Consider the following 13,775-nt stretch of genomic DNA (forward strand, 5'->3'; position numbering starts at 1 on the left):
GCCGCCTGAGCACCTCCGAGTTGCTTCCGGAGCCACACAGTCCCCTCTGCACGGAGCCACTTCCTCTGCTTGAGGCACTGCCACCAAGCTGCTCCCGGGGCATGCAACCTGCTCCACGCAGAGCCCTGCCCGAACCCCTCTGAGCTGCTCCCAAGTCAGTGCACGTGCCCTGCAGCACTTAGGGAGCTTGGTGCACTCTCCTGGGAGTGCAGGTGTCTCTTAGTGTCCCAGGGAGCCCGTGGGTATCCCCGCCCTCCTGGGGTCCTGCTCTGAATCCCTGTGGGCGCCATTCTGCCCAGGAAGATTGGTGCAGATCCTGCTTCTCTGGAACAAAGCTCTCCTGACCAGGGGGCACACCGCCTGGCCTTAGCCCGGCTCCTCGTGGGGCCCCTCCCCTTGGATGCCTTTTGTTTCTTTATTTCTTTTTCCCCCGTCATCCTACTTTGATAGAAGCGCGAACTTTTCTCACTGTAGCATTCCAGCTGGTCTGTCTTTAAATCTCAGGCAGAATTCGAAGATTTTCAGGATGATTTGAAGGTTATCTAGGTAATTTGGAGGGGACAGGTGACTTGGGGACCCTACTCTTCCGCCATCTTGCCCCTCCTCCTGTATGTTGCCTTTTAGCTTTGGTTGTTTCCTTCACTTTGCAGAAGCTTTTCAATTTGATGAAGTCCCAATAGGATTTTTGCTTTTGTTTCCCTCACCTCAGAGGCATATCTAGAAAGAAGATCCAATGGCCAATGTCAAAGTCATTGCTGCCTATCTTTTCTTCTTTATATGTTTTTTGGTCTCACATTTAGGTCTTTCATCCATTTTGAATTTATTTTTTATATATATGGTGTAAGAAAGTGGTCCAGTTTCATTCTTCTGCATGTGGCTGCCTGGTTTTCCCAACACCATTTGTTCTTATCCTGCAGTCAGGGTTAGGGTTTGTTGAAGAGACTGTCTTTCTGCCATTGGATATTCCTTCCTGCCTTGTTGTCCATTATGGGTCATAGATACATGTTTGTATCTTGTTTTGGCTTTCCATTCTGTTCTATTGATCTAAGCATCTCCTGTTGGGAGATTCTTGATTCCTGATTCAATTTCTTTGCTGGTTAACTGTCTGTTCAAATTTCTTATTTCTTCATTTTTAATTTTTGCTATGTTATATATTTCAGGGAATTGATCTATTTCTTCCAGGTTCTAGGTTGCTGGCATATAATTTTTCATCATATTCTCTTATAATCTTTTGTATTTCTCTAGTGTTGGTTTTTATTTCTCTTTTCTCATTTCTGATTTTATTTGGGTCCTTTCTCATCTTTTTATCTTTTTCTTTTTTAAAGATTTTATTTATGTATTCATGCGAGACACAGAGATGCAGAGGTATAGGCACAGGGAACATGAGGCTCCATGCGGGGAGCCTGATGTGGGACTTGATTCCCCAGGACCCCGGGATCATGACCTGAGCCAAAGCACATGCTCAACCACTGAGGCACCCAGGTGCCTTGCTGATTCAATTCCTTTGCTAGTTATGGGTATGTTCACATTTTCTATTTCTTCCTATTTCAGTTTTGCTCATTTGCACATTTCTAGGGATTTGTCCATTTCTTCCAGGTCTCCCAGTTTGTTAACGTATATTCTTTCATAGTATTCCCTTATAATTGTCTTATTTTTCTGGTGTTGATTGTGATCACTCTTCTCTCATTTGTGATTTTATTTATTTAGGTCTTTTCTCTTTTCTCGTTCATAAGGCTGGATAGGGCTTGATCCATTTTATTAATTATTTTGAAGAACCGGTTCTTAGTTTCATTATTCCATTCTACTGTTTTTTTTATTTCTGTATTGTTTATTTCTGCTCTCATCTTAATTTTTTCCCTTCTTCTGTAGGCTTTAGGCTTTGTTTGCTATGCCTTTTCCAGCTCCTTTAGGTGTAGGGTTAGGTTGTGTATTAGAGACTTCTTGTTTCCTTTTTTTTAAAACATTTTATTTAATTTTTATTTATTTATGATAGTCACAGAGAGAGAGAGAGGCAGAGACATAGGCAGAGGGAGAAGGAGGCTACATGCACCAAGAGCCCGATGTGGGATTCGTTCCCGGGTCTCCAGGATCGCGCCCTGGGCCAAAGGCAGGCGCCAAACCGCTGCGCCATCCAGGGATCCCAGACTTCTTGTTTCCTGAGGTAAGCCTGTATTGCTATGTACTTCCCTCTTTGGACTGCCTTTGCTACATCCCAGAGGTTTGGAGAAACATGTTTTCATTTTCATTTGTTTTAAATTTCCTCTTTAATTTCCTGGTTGCTCCATTCATTCTCTAGTAGGATGTTCATAATCTCCACGTATTTTTGGTCTGTCCAAATTTTTTCTTACTGTCGACTTCGAGTTTCATAGCATCGTGGTCAAAAATATACAGGGTGTGATATCAACCTTCTTGAACCTGTTGTACCTGTTGAGGGCTGATTTGTGGCCTATGATATGATCTGTTCTGGAGAATGTCCCATGTGCACTTGAAAGGAATGTGTATTCTGCTTTAGGAAGAAATGTTCAGACTATATCTGTTGGGTCCCTGTGGTCCAGTGTGTCAAGGCTATTGTTCCCCTGTTGATTTCCTGCATAGACAATCGGTCCATTGCCATAAGTGGGTGGGTGTTAAAATCCCCTGTCATTGTATTATTATCAGTGTGTTCCTGTACGTTTGTTGGTAATTGTTTTCCATATTTAGGTACTCCCATGTTGGCAGCATAAATATTTAGTTGTTTGATCCTGATAGAGAGTCTTTTTAACTATGAAATAATGCCCTTCTTCATCACTTCTTACAGTATTTGTTCTTTCTTTTTTGAGATTGAATATTTAATTTATTTATTCATGAGAGATACACAGAGAAGCAGAGGCAGGAACATAGGCAGAGGGAGAGAAAGGCTCCCCAAAGGGATGCCGATGTGGGACTCGATCCTGGGATCCCAGGAACACACCCTGAGCCGAAGGCAGATGCTCAACCACTGAGCCACCAGGTGTCCCCCAGGGTTTGGTTTCAAATCTAGTTTTTCTAATATAAGCATTGGTCCTCCAGCTTTCTTTTCATAACCATTAGCGTGATAGATGATTTTCCATCCCCTGACTTTCAATCTGCTGGTGTCTATAGGTCTAAGGTGAGCATCTAGTAGGCAGCATACCTATGGACCTTGTTTTTTTAATAACGATTTTATTTTTGAGAGCATGAGAGAGAGAGAGAGAGAGAGAGAGAGAGGCAGAAAATTAGGCCAAGAGAGAAGCAGGCTTCCCACCAGGAGCCCAATATGGGACTCGATCCCAGACTCTAGGATCACATCCTGATTCAAAGGCAGAGGCTCAAACCCTGAGCCACCCAGGCATCCCGGATCCTGTTTTTTAAGGCACTCTGATACCCTATATCTTTTGATTGGAGCATTTAGTATCAGCATTCAGAGTGCTTATTCAAAATATGAACTTTGTGCCTTTGTGTTACCGGTAGAGTTGGTGTTTCTGGTGACGTTCTCTGGTCCTTTCTAGTCTTTGTTGCTTTTGGTCTCTTTTTTCCCCCACTAGAATGGTCCCTCTGAAAATTCCTTACTGGACTGATTTAGTGGTCATGAACTCCTTTATACTTTGCCTGTCTGGGAAAATCTTTCTCTCTCTTTCTATCCTGAATGACACCCTTGCTGAAGCAAGAATTCATACAAATTGGACTCCAATAAAAAGAAATATAAAAACATAAAATAAATTTTTGCTATTATGATTGTGGAAAATGGCATTTAGTAGGAAAAGCAGAAGCTGAAATAGAAGAGGAATGATTTCACCATCCATGGCCTTCACAGGGACCTGGTGTCCTTTCCTAGGAGGGCCCCCCCCTCTGTAGGATGCTTCCTGCCCCTCTGCGCTCCTTTTTGGAACACAGCAGGCACATCTCCGTGCCTCCAGCACCTCTGCAGTCATGGTTTATAGCATCTTCCAGGTATCCTATTGGGGACCACGGCGTCGTGTATGTAACCATCCAGCTGCTGTTTGACAACATTGGGGGGATTCTGACTTTTGTTGGTTGTGGGGTGTGTGTGTGTCTATCACATGAAGCTATCACATGCAGCTATCAGATCTTCCGGCTGGGTCACCCAAATGCCGAAATGGTTGGTACAACATCATTTCTGGTGCTGATGCTGGGTGGCTAGCTGGGCTCTCCTGGCTGACCCAGGGCTCGCTCCTGAGGTGAATTTCAGCCAGAGGGTCAGCTGAGGTGGAAGGTCTGGCTCGGCCACAATCCCATGTCCGGCAGTGGGTCTCCCCGAGCGCCGCCTGCTTCTCTTCTCCCCGATGCCTCTCCAGCAGGGAGCCGGACCTCGGGGCCACCCTGGGGGGATCTCCAGAGGTGCCGGGTGCCCATTACGGGGAGCCATGGGGCAGCCTGTGTGTGGGAGTAGGGGTGGTGATGGGGCTGGTGTTCCTCGGTCCTCTGTGCTGCCTGGCCTTCAGGACAAGCCCCATGCTCACCCAGCCCCTACTCACTAGGGTGAGGAGGGTGCCCTCTACACACTGGTGTGAGAGATCCAGCACCACAAGGTGTGCACAGTGAGTCCACCTGGTGAGGGTGGCCCAGGTGCATGATCTTCAAGTGTGGGGCCCAGGAAATTTATCAAAAATCCCCTACCCCTGGACAAGCAGAGCAGGACTGATTCAATTTTGTGCTACAACCGCCACCTCCCCTATGACCCCCACATGACCTGCTTATGTCTTAAGGCGTTGCCCCAACCCAGTCAAGCCGCTGGGCACACCGTAATCGTAAATCGGCTCATAACAATGTAACCCTGCTTTGTGCCCGCCAAAACTGCACGCCGATTCTGACCAAAGAAATAGGCCAGGTCAAGTGGATCCTATAGGGTAAGGTGTAATTCAATCGGCCACCTGCATGTGGACCGACACGACTGTGCAACTTTCTGTGTATCCCATGGGCCAATGGCCCCTATAAAGCTGCTACGCCTCTTAGTCTCAGGGTCCAAATCCCTGCTCCGCTGTGTCGGGTGCACTAGGACACAAGCTCCAGATTGTAAGGAACCCTTGGGAGTTTGCATCGGTGTTGGCTCCTCAGTGGTTTCTCTGATTCACAATCTTGGGCACAACTCAAAGGCCTACTGTCCTAACATCCCTTCTAGGACCATGCTGACCGCCCGGCAGGCCCTCTCTGCCCCAGGCACACAGGCACAGGGATGCGGGGAGGGGAGGAAGTGCCCCGTACCCGGCCAGCCACGGCCTCCTGGAAAGAGGGAGCACAGACCTCTGGGTCGCTTTGCATAGACCCTGGTGACCTGAGGCTTCCTGGTGTCACTCTGTCCCAGGCCCTCCTGGCCCGTGGGGCACAGCCTGAGTCCCAGTAAAGTCTGTTGGGTCCTGACCCCGGCATCTGGCCACCCGTGGAAGGCACGTGGGGACGTCAGCTGGGTGTTCCTGGCGGCGCCCCTGCAGGGGCTGGTGGGGCCTAGGTGGTACCCCCTCCTCCTCTCTGGGGGTCTCTCCATGCCCCGTGAACAGTGTTCTGGGAGACACAGAAGCGGGCTGGCTGTGCATTTTCACACCACAAGACTTTATTGACTTTCTACAGTAAACGGGCTCAGAGCCGAGGGTGCACGCCTTCCCCTGGGGATGGAGACCTTTCTGTCCTTTAGGGAAGGGCAAGAATGACATGGGTTGGGGACGGATGCCGGAGTCCCCCACCTGGAAGCATGTGTGGACTCTGGGTGGGGGCGTGTGTCCTGAGGTTTCAGTCTGAGAGACGGTTCTGAGGACAGCAGAGCTGACCTGGACCTGCAGCTCATGGGCTTCTGTGCTGGGTCTCCACAGGGCAGCTGGACCCCGGCCTCAGGCTCCCTGGGGCCCCAGCACCTGTAGGAGCCAGCCTCCTGGTGTGGGTGCGGGTGGGGCCCACCATCCAGCTGTGAGAGGGCTGGCTCAGCCCGGGGCCAGAATCCAGGGCTAGCCAGGGCCGTGTGGGCTGGATCCCATTAGTCTTTGTGTTGGGCCTGTGGTGGGGGCTCAAATCACCCCAGCCCTCACAGAGCCCAGGGCCAGGCCAGCCCAGATCCCCATGGGTTAGGGGCTGGTGTCCTGTGCAGTGTTTGCCGCCCTAAATGAGGGACAGTGGGCGGAGTCAGGGCACAGTGGGTCCTCTGCACCACTCAACTGCACCCACCCTGTCGGGGGCTTCCTGTCTTCCCTCCTCCCTGCAACCCCTGAGTACTCTATGGGACACCCGGGCTTCTGATGGGATTAGGGTATCCAGAGAACCCCGGGGAGGCTGAGCTTGTCCCACAGGGGGCACCTGCATCGGGTCATTGCTGGGGGCCAATGGTGTGGTGGTGGATGGTGTGGGGGCAGGGGTATGATGGTGGTGGAGTGTGGGGGATTGTGTAGGGGTGATGGTGTTGGGGTATAGTGTGAGTGCGGATTGTGTGGGGCTGTGTGGGTGTGAGGGGGATGTGTAGGTGGGATACCATTGGGGATGATGATGTAGGAGGATGGTGTGAGAGTGGGGAATGTGGGGGATGTCGTGGGGGGCCTGCGGACACAGGAAATCTCCTTCCTCTATGATGCTAAGGAGACATCTACAGTTAAAGGCGACTAGTCTGGGGTTTGCAGTGACACCTGCCCCTGGGGCTCCGTGTGGTCAGTGCAGGGCCCTGGCTGGACCGGGGGCATTATCTGGGGGTCATTTTACTATATATGCTTTCAAATTGCAAATTGTCTCAAATTAAATGCATAAAATTTAGAATAATATAAAGCACCGAGAGTGGGTGTCACTCTGACCCGTCCGACCCTCATGGGATCGATGTGGTCCTGCTCCAGCCGCGGCTATGCAGCCTGGCCCCCAGGTCCGGTTCCTGCCCCCCACATCCCCCACCCCATCCCCTGCTTCTCAGGGAGCCGTCCCTCTCCTCTTTGGTCTTCAGCTCCCATGGCTACCCCTGGAGGCCCCATCCTAGTGGCCTCCTCATCCCCGAGGCACCGGGAGTGTGGGCACGGGTGTCAGCCCCAGCATCCTACCATGGAGCAGTGTGTTGTTGGCTGCTATTGCTCCCCCGGCCTCAGTAGCCCCGTTTTCCCTACCCAGAAGGCCCCGGGCCTCCCTTGGTGTCCCGAAGACCCCTGGCCCAGCAGCCTCACCCGACCCCCTAGCCATCCCAAAATATGGTGTGGCTGCCGAACATCCTGTTGACGTCCAAGTCTACCTCCAAGATGTCCCTGGAGGAGACCAGGGCCTCCTCCTTCATTTCCTGTGGGAAACCCGGGGAGGAGGAGCAGGCGTCAGGGACACAGACCCCAACCTGTCACGAGCTGCTGTGCTGGGCAGGGAGCCCTGGGGCCACCATGGGAGTGTGTCCTGCCGAAACCTCTTTCCTTCCTCTGGGAGGCCAGGCATGGCGAAAGTGTCCACCGTGCCCGTGACACCTGTGTGAGGGCCTGTGCCCAGCTGTTGTGGGCGGGGAGGTGACTGAGTGTCAGCCTGGATGGGAGGAGATAGTGGTTCAGCCCAGGTGGGAGGGGACATGGGGGTGTTGTGCCCAAGATTGTGAATCCGAGAAACCACTACGGAGCTGACACTGATGCAAACACACAAGGGTTGATTTCCAAACTCGAGCTTGCGTCCAAGTACACCCGACACAGCAGAGCAGGGACTTGGACCCCAAGGTGGTGTTTTGCTTTTAAGGGCTTGTCTCGGGGACCTCCAAAAGGGCTGGAGCAATTCCTCAAGTTGTGTTTACATTTTGATATGGGGCCTTCAAGGGCATTGAGCTCTGTTCTCATTCTAATAGGCGCTTCCAGCCCTTGGCGTGGGCTCTGTTCTTATTCTATTGTGGGGCTTTCCAGGGCATTAAGCTGTAAACTTTTGTTTTTTTCCTGTAACTGAAGTAATGTAAATTTCATCTCTTCTTCACGGGGGCCTGGGATGGCTGGACGGGTTCGAACGCTGAACTTAAAGTGGAAAGGCCTTCATTTTCTTGGCCTCCTTGCGTCCCTTCCCATCCTATCTAGCTCCTTCCCCCTTCCCCGGAGCTCCTAAGAGAGCAATTGCTAATGACCTCAGCCTGGCAGCGTGTGTGGGGGACAGGCCCAGGGATTTGGGATCAGGAAGACCTGGGGCGCGGGCGTCCCAGCTGTGCAGCGGGATTCGATGCTGCAGACTCTTATTCCCTAAGGCTATCTTGACAACTGACTTCGTACATAAAAAAGCTGTCCTTTCTCTTTATAAGATGAAGAGCGATTCAAAGTGTTTTTTCTCTGCCCTTCTGATTGCTCAGATTCCAATCTGAGACGTATTTCCTGTTAATAAGGATAATTTACTACTATCCGTAGTACTATGGTTAAAATATTCTGACACAAGTAATTCAGAGGGATGAGGGTTTCTCATCTCTTTCTTCACAGCTCAGTCACTCCTCAGGAATTGCATCTTTATGGATTTGAAAGAACTGAGATATATTATTACCAGTGGTCCTATTATTATGTGAAGGATTCTTCCCTGAGATTCTTCCCCTGTTTCAACTGACACTGAAACACTTTGAACTCTTTGGAAGACAAATGTCAAGGAAATAAATGTTATGCATTGCTAATTTTAAATGCCCTTGCAATATGGTGTCTATTATAATAGAAGTATTTTTTATCTGATTTTTGCTATTTATTATCCGTTCCTGCTTTTCAGGTTGAGGAGACATTATACGTGTTCATAAGTGTTTTTCTTTCCTTCTGATATAAAATTATTACTTTGTTCCCATCGAAGGAAGTCTTTAAGAATAAGGCAAAAGTTAATTTAACTATTCTTAAAATGTCTTCACACTTGGAGCCTGATTCATTTAAGTCAATTTTCAAAATAAATCTTATTTATTAGGAAAAAAAAGAAAGATTTATAGGGAAATTGAGAAGATAGTACAGAGCATTCGCATGCACTTGCACTCAATTTATCCAATTATTGATATCTTATATCAGTATGGTACAAATATTAGCTAATGAATCAATATTAAAATATTCGCATTAACCAAGGACCATACTTTATTCAGATTTCCTTAGTTTTTGCTAAGTTACCATCCCTCATATCACATTCCATTTGTCCTCCTGTTTTCTTAGGCTCCTCTGGATTGTGACAGTCTTTCAGCCTTTCCTTGTTGTTGCACTGGAATACTTTGAGAAGTAGAGTATTTTGAAAATTTCCCTCAGTTGAGACATGTCTGTCGTTTATCTCATGATTGAACTGTTTTTGTGGATTATATACAGAGATATACTGCCATTTTCATTATATCATATAAAGGATAGATACTATCAACATGATTTATCAGTCTTGGTATCGATCTGATCATCTTGCTGAGGTAGTGTTTGTCATCTTTCTCCGTAGTTAAGTGATTCTTCCTCTTCTCCTTCTCTCTTCTTCTTCTTCTTCTTCTTCTTCTTCTTATTATTATTATTATTATATTATCATTATTATTTTAAGTTTTTCATAATATATTTTGTAGAAGGAAGTTACTATGTGTATTCCACACGTAAGAGTGGGAAGCTATGCTCATCAACTTGAGGGTGGAATGTCTGCACAAATTGTTTGAAATTCTTCTACATGGGAGATTTCTCTTCTTGTGGCTTTGTTTTTTTTAGTTTCTTTTTCAAAGATGTTATTTATTTATTTGAGAGAGAGAGGAGAGAAAAACCATGAGTGAGAGGGGCAGAGGGAGAGGGAGAAGCAGGTTCCCTGCTAAACAGGGAGCCTTCCTTGGGACCTGGATCATGATCTGACTTAAGGCAGAAGCTTAACTGACTGAGCCACCAAGGTGCCACTATTTCTTTCTTTCCCTCTTTCTTTTTTTTTTAAATAATATATTCACTTTTTATTGGTGTTCAATTTGACAACATACAGAATAACACTCAGTGCTCATCCCGTCAAGTGCCCCCCTCAGTGCCCGTCACCCATTCATACAGATCCCTGACCTCCTCCCCTTCCATCACCCCTAGTTAGTTTCCTAGAGTTAGGAGTCTTTATGTTCTGTCTCCCTTTCTGATATTTCCCACACATTTCTTCTCCCTTCCCCTATATTCCCTTTCACTATTATTTATATTCCCCAAGTGAATGAGAACATACAATGTTTGTCCTTCTCTGATTGACTTACTTCACTCAGCATAATACCTTCCAGTTACATCCACATTGAAGCAATGGTGGGTATTTGTCGTTTCTATTGGATGAGTAAGGCCCACCTTTTCTCTCCCTTCATCTTCTGAGTCTCCTATGATATGAATGTTATTGTTTTAATAAGTGGCTGAGTTCCCTAAATCTGCCTCTGTGGTCCATAACTTTCTTTGTTTTTAAGGCTTCCACTTGGGACTGCATCTCAGTTATACCATTTTTAACATTCGCCTGACTAAATTTTAGTTCTTTTATTTCTACAGTAAGGGATTCTCTAGTTTTCTTCTGTGCTCTTTTTCCAGCCCAGCTGCTATCTTTATAATCATTGTTTTAAACTGTATTTAGACATCATATATTTGTTTTGATGGACTTCCTGGCTGTGAATACTACCTCATGTTATTTTATGGAGGTGAATTTCTCGATCTCATTATATTTTCCAGAAAAGAAAGTAGGAAGAAAAAGAAAAACCAAGAAAAACAATAACAACTGCCCTCCCCCAAAAAAACCACTAGATTATTTTGGCCTCCTTGTAAAAAGATTCTAAATCCCAAAATAACAAACACAATTAATGTTCCATGAAAGTAAAAATAAGAAATATATAAGGTACATACATAAAAAATAAAATAAGGCAATTAATAAAATAGAATCAAAGAAAATAAATGAAAATAAAGCACAAAATACAAAGGAAGCTAGACCCTACTTTCCAGGCAGCGCTGAAGCTCTGCAGCCTCTTGGGTCTGACAACTTGGTGGCAGCGAATGGTCTGTGTGGGGTCTGGGGATGGCCCATGGTGCTGATTGTCAGGTGCACATCTGCCTGGGAGATGCACCTGCGGGGTCAGGGGTGGGGTGGTCTTCAGCGCCTCTGGCCTCCAGCAGGTGGCGCAGTGGTGCTCCCTGAGATTGGCGCTGTTTGGCGTGATTTGGGAGGGGACACTGGGTCCTCTGGTTCTGGGGCTAAGCATCCCACCCCCCAGTCTGCAAGCCCTCCACAGAAGAGCCCCCAAGCGCATCTCTCAGAACCCTGCTTTCACTTTGCCCGCGTCCGAAATGCTTTTGGTTTTGTTTTTTTATCTCAGACTGTTGTGCCCAAGATTGCGAATCCGAAAAACCATGGAGAAGCCCACACCGAAGCAAACACACGAGGGTTTATTTACAAGCTCGAGCTTGTGTCCAAGTATACCTGACAGTGCGGAGCAGGGACTTCGACCCCGAGGTGAGTTTTTGCGTAGGTTTAAGGGCTTGTCTCGGGGACCTCCAGAAGGGCTAGAGCAATTCCTCAAGTTCTGTGTACATTTTGATATGGGGCATTCAAGGGCATTGAGCTCTGTTCTCATTCTAATAGGGGCTTCCTGCCCTTGGCCTGGGCTCAGTTTTGATTCTATTGTGGGGCTTTCTAGGACATTAAGCTGTAAACAGAAAAGGTTCCACACCTGGAAGTGGGACGTCACACTGTCCCTATATGCTGAAGACGCGGTACTGGAAACAGGAAACCCGGGAGCCTCCACCAAAACCTGTTAGAACTAAGGAGTGAGTTCAGTAAAGTCACGGGACACAAACTGACCCTACAGAGCAGAGTAGCCTTGCTCTGTCCCGACAATGAGCACTCAGGAAGGAAAGGAAGGACGTGACTCCCTTCTCAGGAGCATCAAGGAGAATAAATAATGAGACTGAAACATAGGAGCACAAGACTTGTTCACTGAGCCATACAAGGCTCTGTTCTGGGAGGCCGTCCTGGGTTCGAGGGGTGGGAGCCTCATCTTGTGAAAATGTCCACAGTTCCTGAAGCCACCCTCAGTTTCAAAGTCATTCCTATCAAAATCATGGTGGCATATCTTAGAAATAGCAAAAAAAAAAAAAAAAAAAAAAAACCATAACATCAATCTGCCCCCACAAATGACCCCGGACAGCAAATCAGTACTGGAGGAGCAGGAGAGAGTGGGACGCAGCACTTTCCTATTTCAAACGATGTCACAGACACAAAGGATAAAGCAGTGTGGTTCTCGGGCCCCCAGCTGGCTCCGTTGGTTAAGCATCTGACTCCTGACCTCACCTCCGGTACTGATCTCAGGGGTCGTGAGTTCTAGCCCTGGGCTGGGCCATGGACGGTGCGTGGAGCCTACTTAGGCAAACCAGTCCCATTGGGGGTGGTTCCGGCATAAGCTGAAGGAGCAAAACAGAGAGTCCAGAAGGAAATGTGCTCTGATACAACGGATTTTTTTAACTTAATTTAATTTAAACCCAATTAATTAACGGATAGTGTATTATACTTTCAGAGGAAGAATCAGGGATTCACCAGTTGGAGATAACAGCAGTGCTCGTGACATCACGTGACCTCCTTCATGCAGGTCCCCTGTTAACCTCCCCGCCTCCAACGACCATCAGTTTGTTTCCTATCATTAAGAGTCTGTATTTCGGGGATCCCTGGGTGGCGCAGCGGTTTGGCGCCTGCCTTTGGCCCAGGGCGCGATCCTGGAGACCCGGGATCGAATCCCACATCGGGCTCCCGGTGCATGGAGCCTGCTTCTCCCTCTGCCTATGTCTCTGCCTCTCTCTCTTTCTCTCTCTGTGAATATCATAAATAAATAAAAATTAAAAAAAAGAATCTGTATTTCCTGCAACTGTTTTCATCTTATTTGTTTTTCCTTCCCTTCACAGTTGTTATATGCTTTGCTTTTTAATTCCACCTATGAATGACACCACACGGTCATTCTCTTTCCTGACTGACTTATTTCATTTAACATGATCCCTCTAGTTCTATCCACGTCATTGCAAATGGCAATATTTCCTTCTCTTTGATAGCTGAGTTCCATTCCTCTCTCTATGACCATCATCTATCTCCCATCCTTTTTATCCATCATCTGCCACAGGGCACCGAGGCTCCTCCCACAGTGTGGCTACTGTGGACCCGGCTGCTGTGTACATTGGGGTGCAGGTGTCCCAAGTCTCACTGCATCTGTATCTTCGGAGTGAAATCAGGCCGTTCACCTGCTGTTCTCAGGATGTTACAAATAGAGTCGCCCTGCAGAGCCTCCACACTGTTTCCAGGGTGGCTGCACCAGCCCACAATCCCGCCCACAGTGGAAGAGGGTTGAGTGGGTTTTGCGGGACGTGGTAAAACTCTGGTCCACATTTCATTTCGCGTCCTGTGGGCTCCAATTCCTTGTCCTTAAGTATTTCTGGGGAAGCCAGGTGTTGGGCTCCGTTTCAGTGAGACGTTTCCAAAGCTAACAGGCCACAGCAGGAGCCTGGAAGGAGGCAGGTGCGGCCCCTGGAGCGCCAGCTGCCTTCTGCACAGCCTCCTGCAGCGCCTGAGCGTCCTGCAGGGGGCACCCGAGCCCAGGCCCCACCCAGCGGGCATGAATGTGCAGTAGGCCTCCTCTGCCTGCACTAACAGGAGCCAGCCTGTGCTGGGGAGGCCTGAGGAGGACGTGGGGACACGTCCACGCTGATGAGCCGCAGCTTCAGGAAATTGTGGGCTCGCATCCATGCTGAAAGGAGACCCTGGGCCTCCTCAGGACCCACGGGGCGGCTTCAGGAAGATGTGGGCCCGCATCCACGCTGACAGGAGCCCCTGGGCCACCTCAGGACATAAGTTGAGGCTTCTGGAAGCTGCGGGCCGCATTAATGGTGGCA

General features: G+C 48.2%; 1 long non-coding RNA gene across 4 annotated transcripts; it reads left to right on the forward strand.

The window, feature by feature from the left end:
* The first annotated feature begins 2,100 nt into the window (after window positions 1–2,100).
* LOC119878144 lies at window positions 2,101–12,640 on the forward strand. 4 transcript variants are annotated; one of them, XR_005386662.1, is made up of 3 exons: window positions 2,101–2,161; window positions 11,219–11,355; window positions 12,416–12,640. It is a non-coding gene; the product is annotated as an uncharacterized LOC119878144 (long non-coding RNA). The 4 variants fall into 4 exon arrangements; XR_005386664.1 differs by lacking the exon at window positions 2,101–2,161 and adding an exon at window positions 2,275–2,317; XR_005386663.1 differs by lacking the exon at window positions 2,101–2,161 and adding an exon at window positions 4,754–4,865.
* Window positions 12,641–13,775: the final 1,135 nt, after the last annotated feature.

This window comes from Canis lupus, unplaced genomic scaffold, assembly GCF_011100685.1.
Source record: "Canis lupus familiaris isolate Mischka breed German Shepherd unplaced genomic scaffold, alternate assembly UU_Cfam_GSD_1.0 chrUn_S1003H1171, whole genome shotgun sequence".
In the NCBI taxonomy this organism is placed as follows: domain Eukaryota; kingdom Metazoa; phylum Chordata; class Mammalia; order Carnivora; family Canidae; genus Canis; species Canis lupus.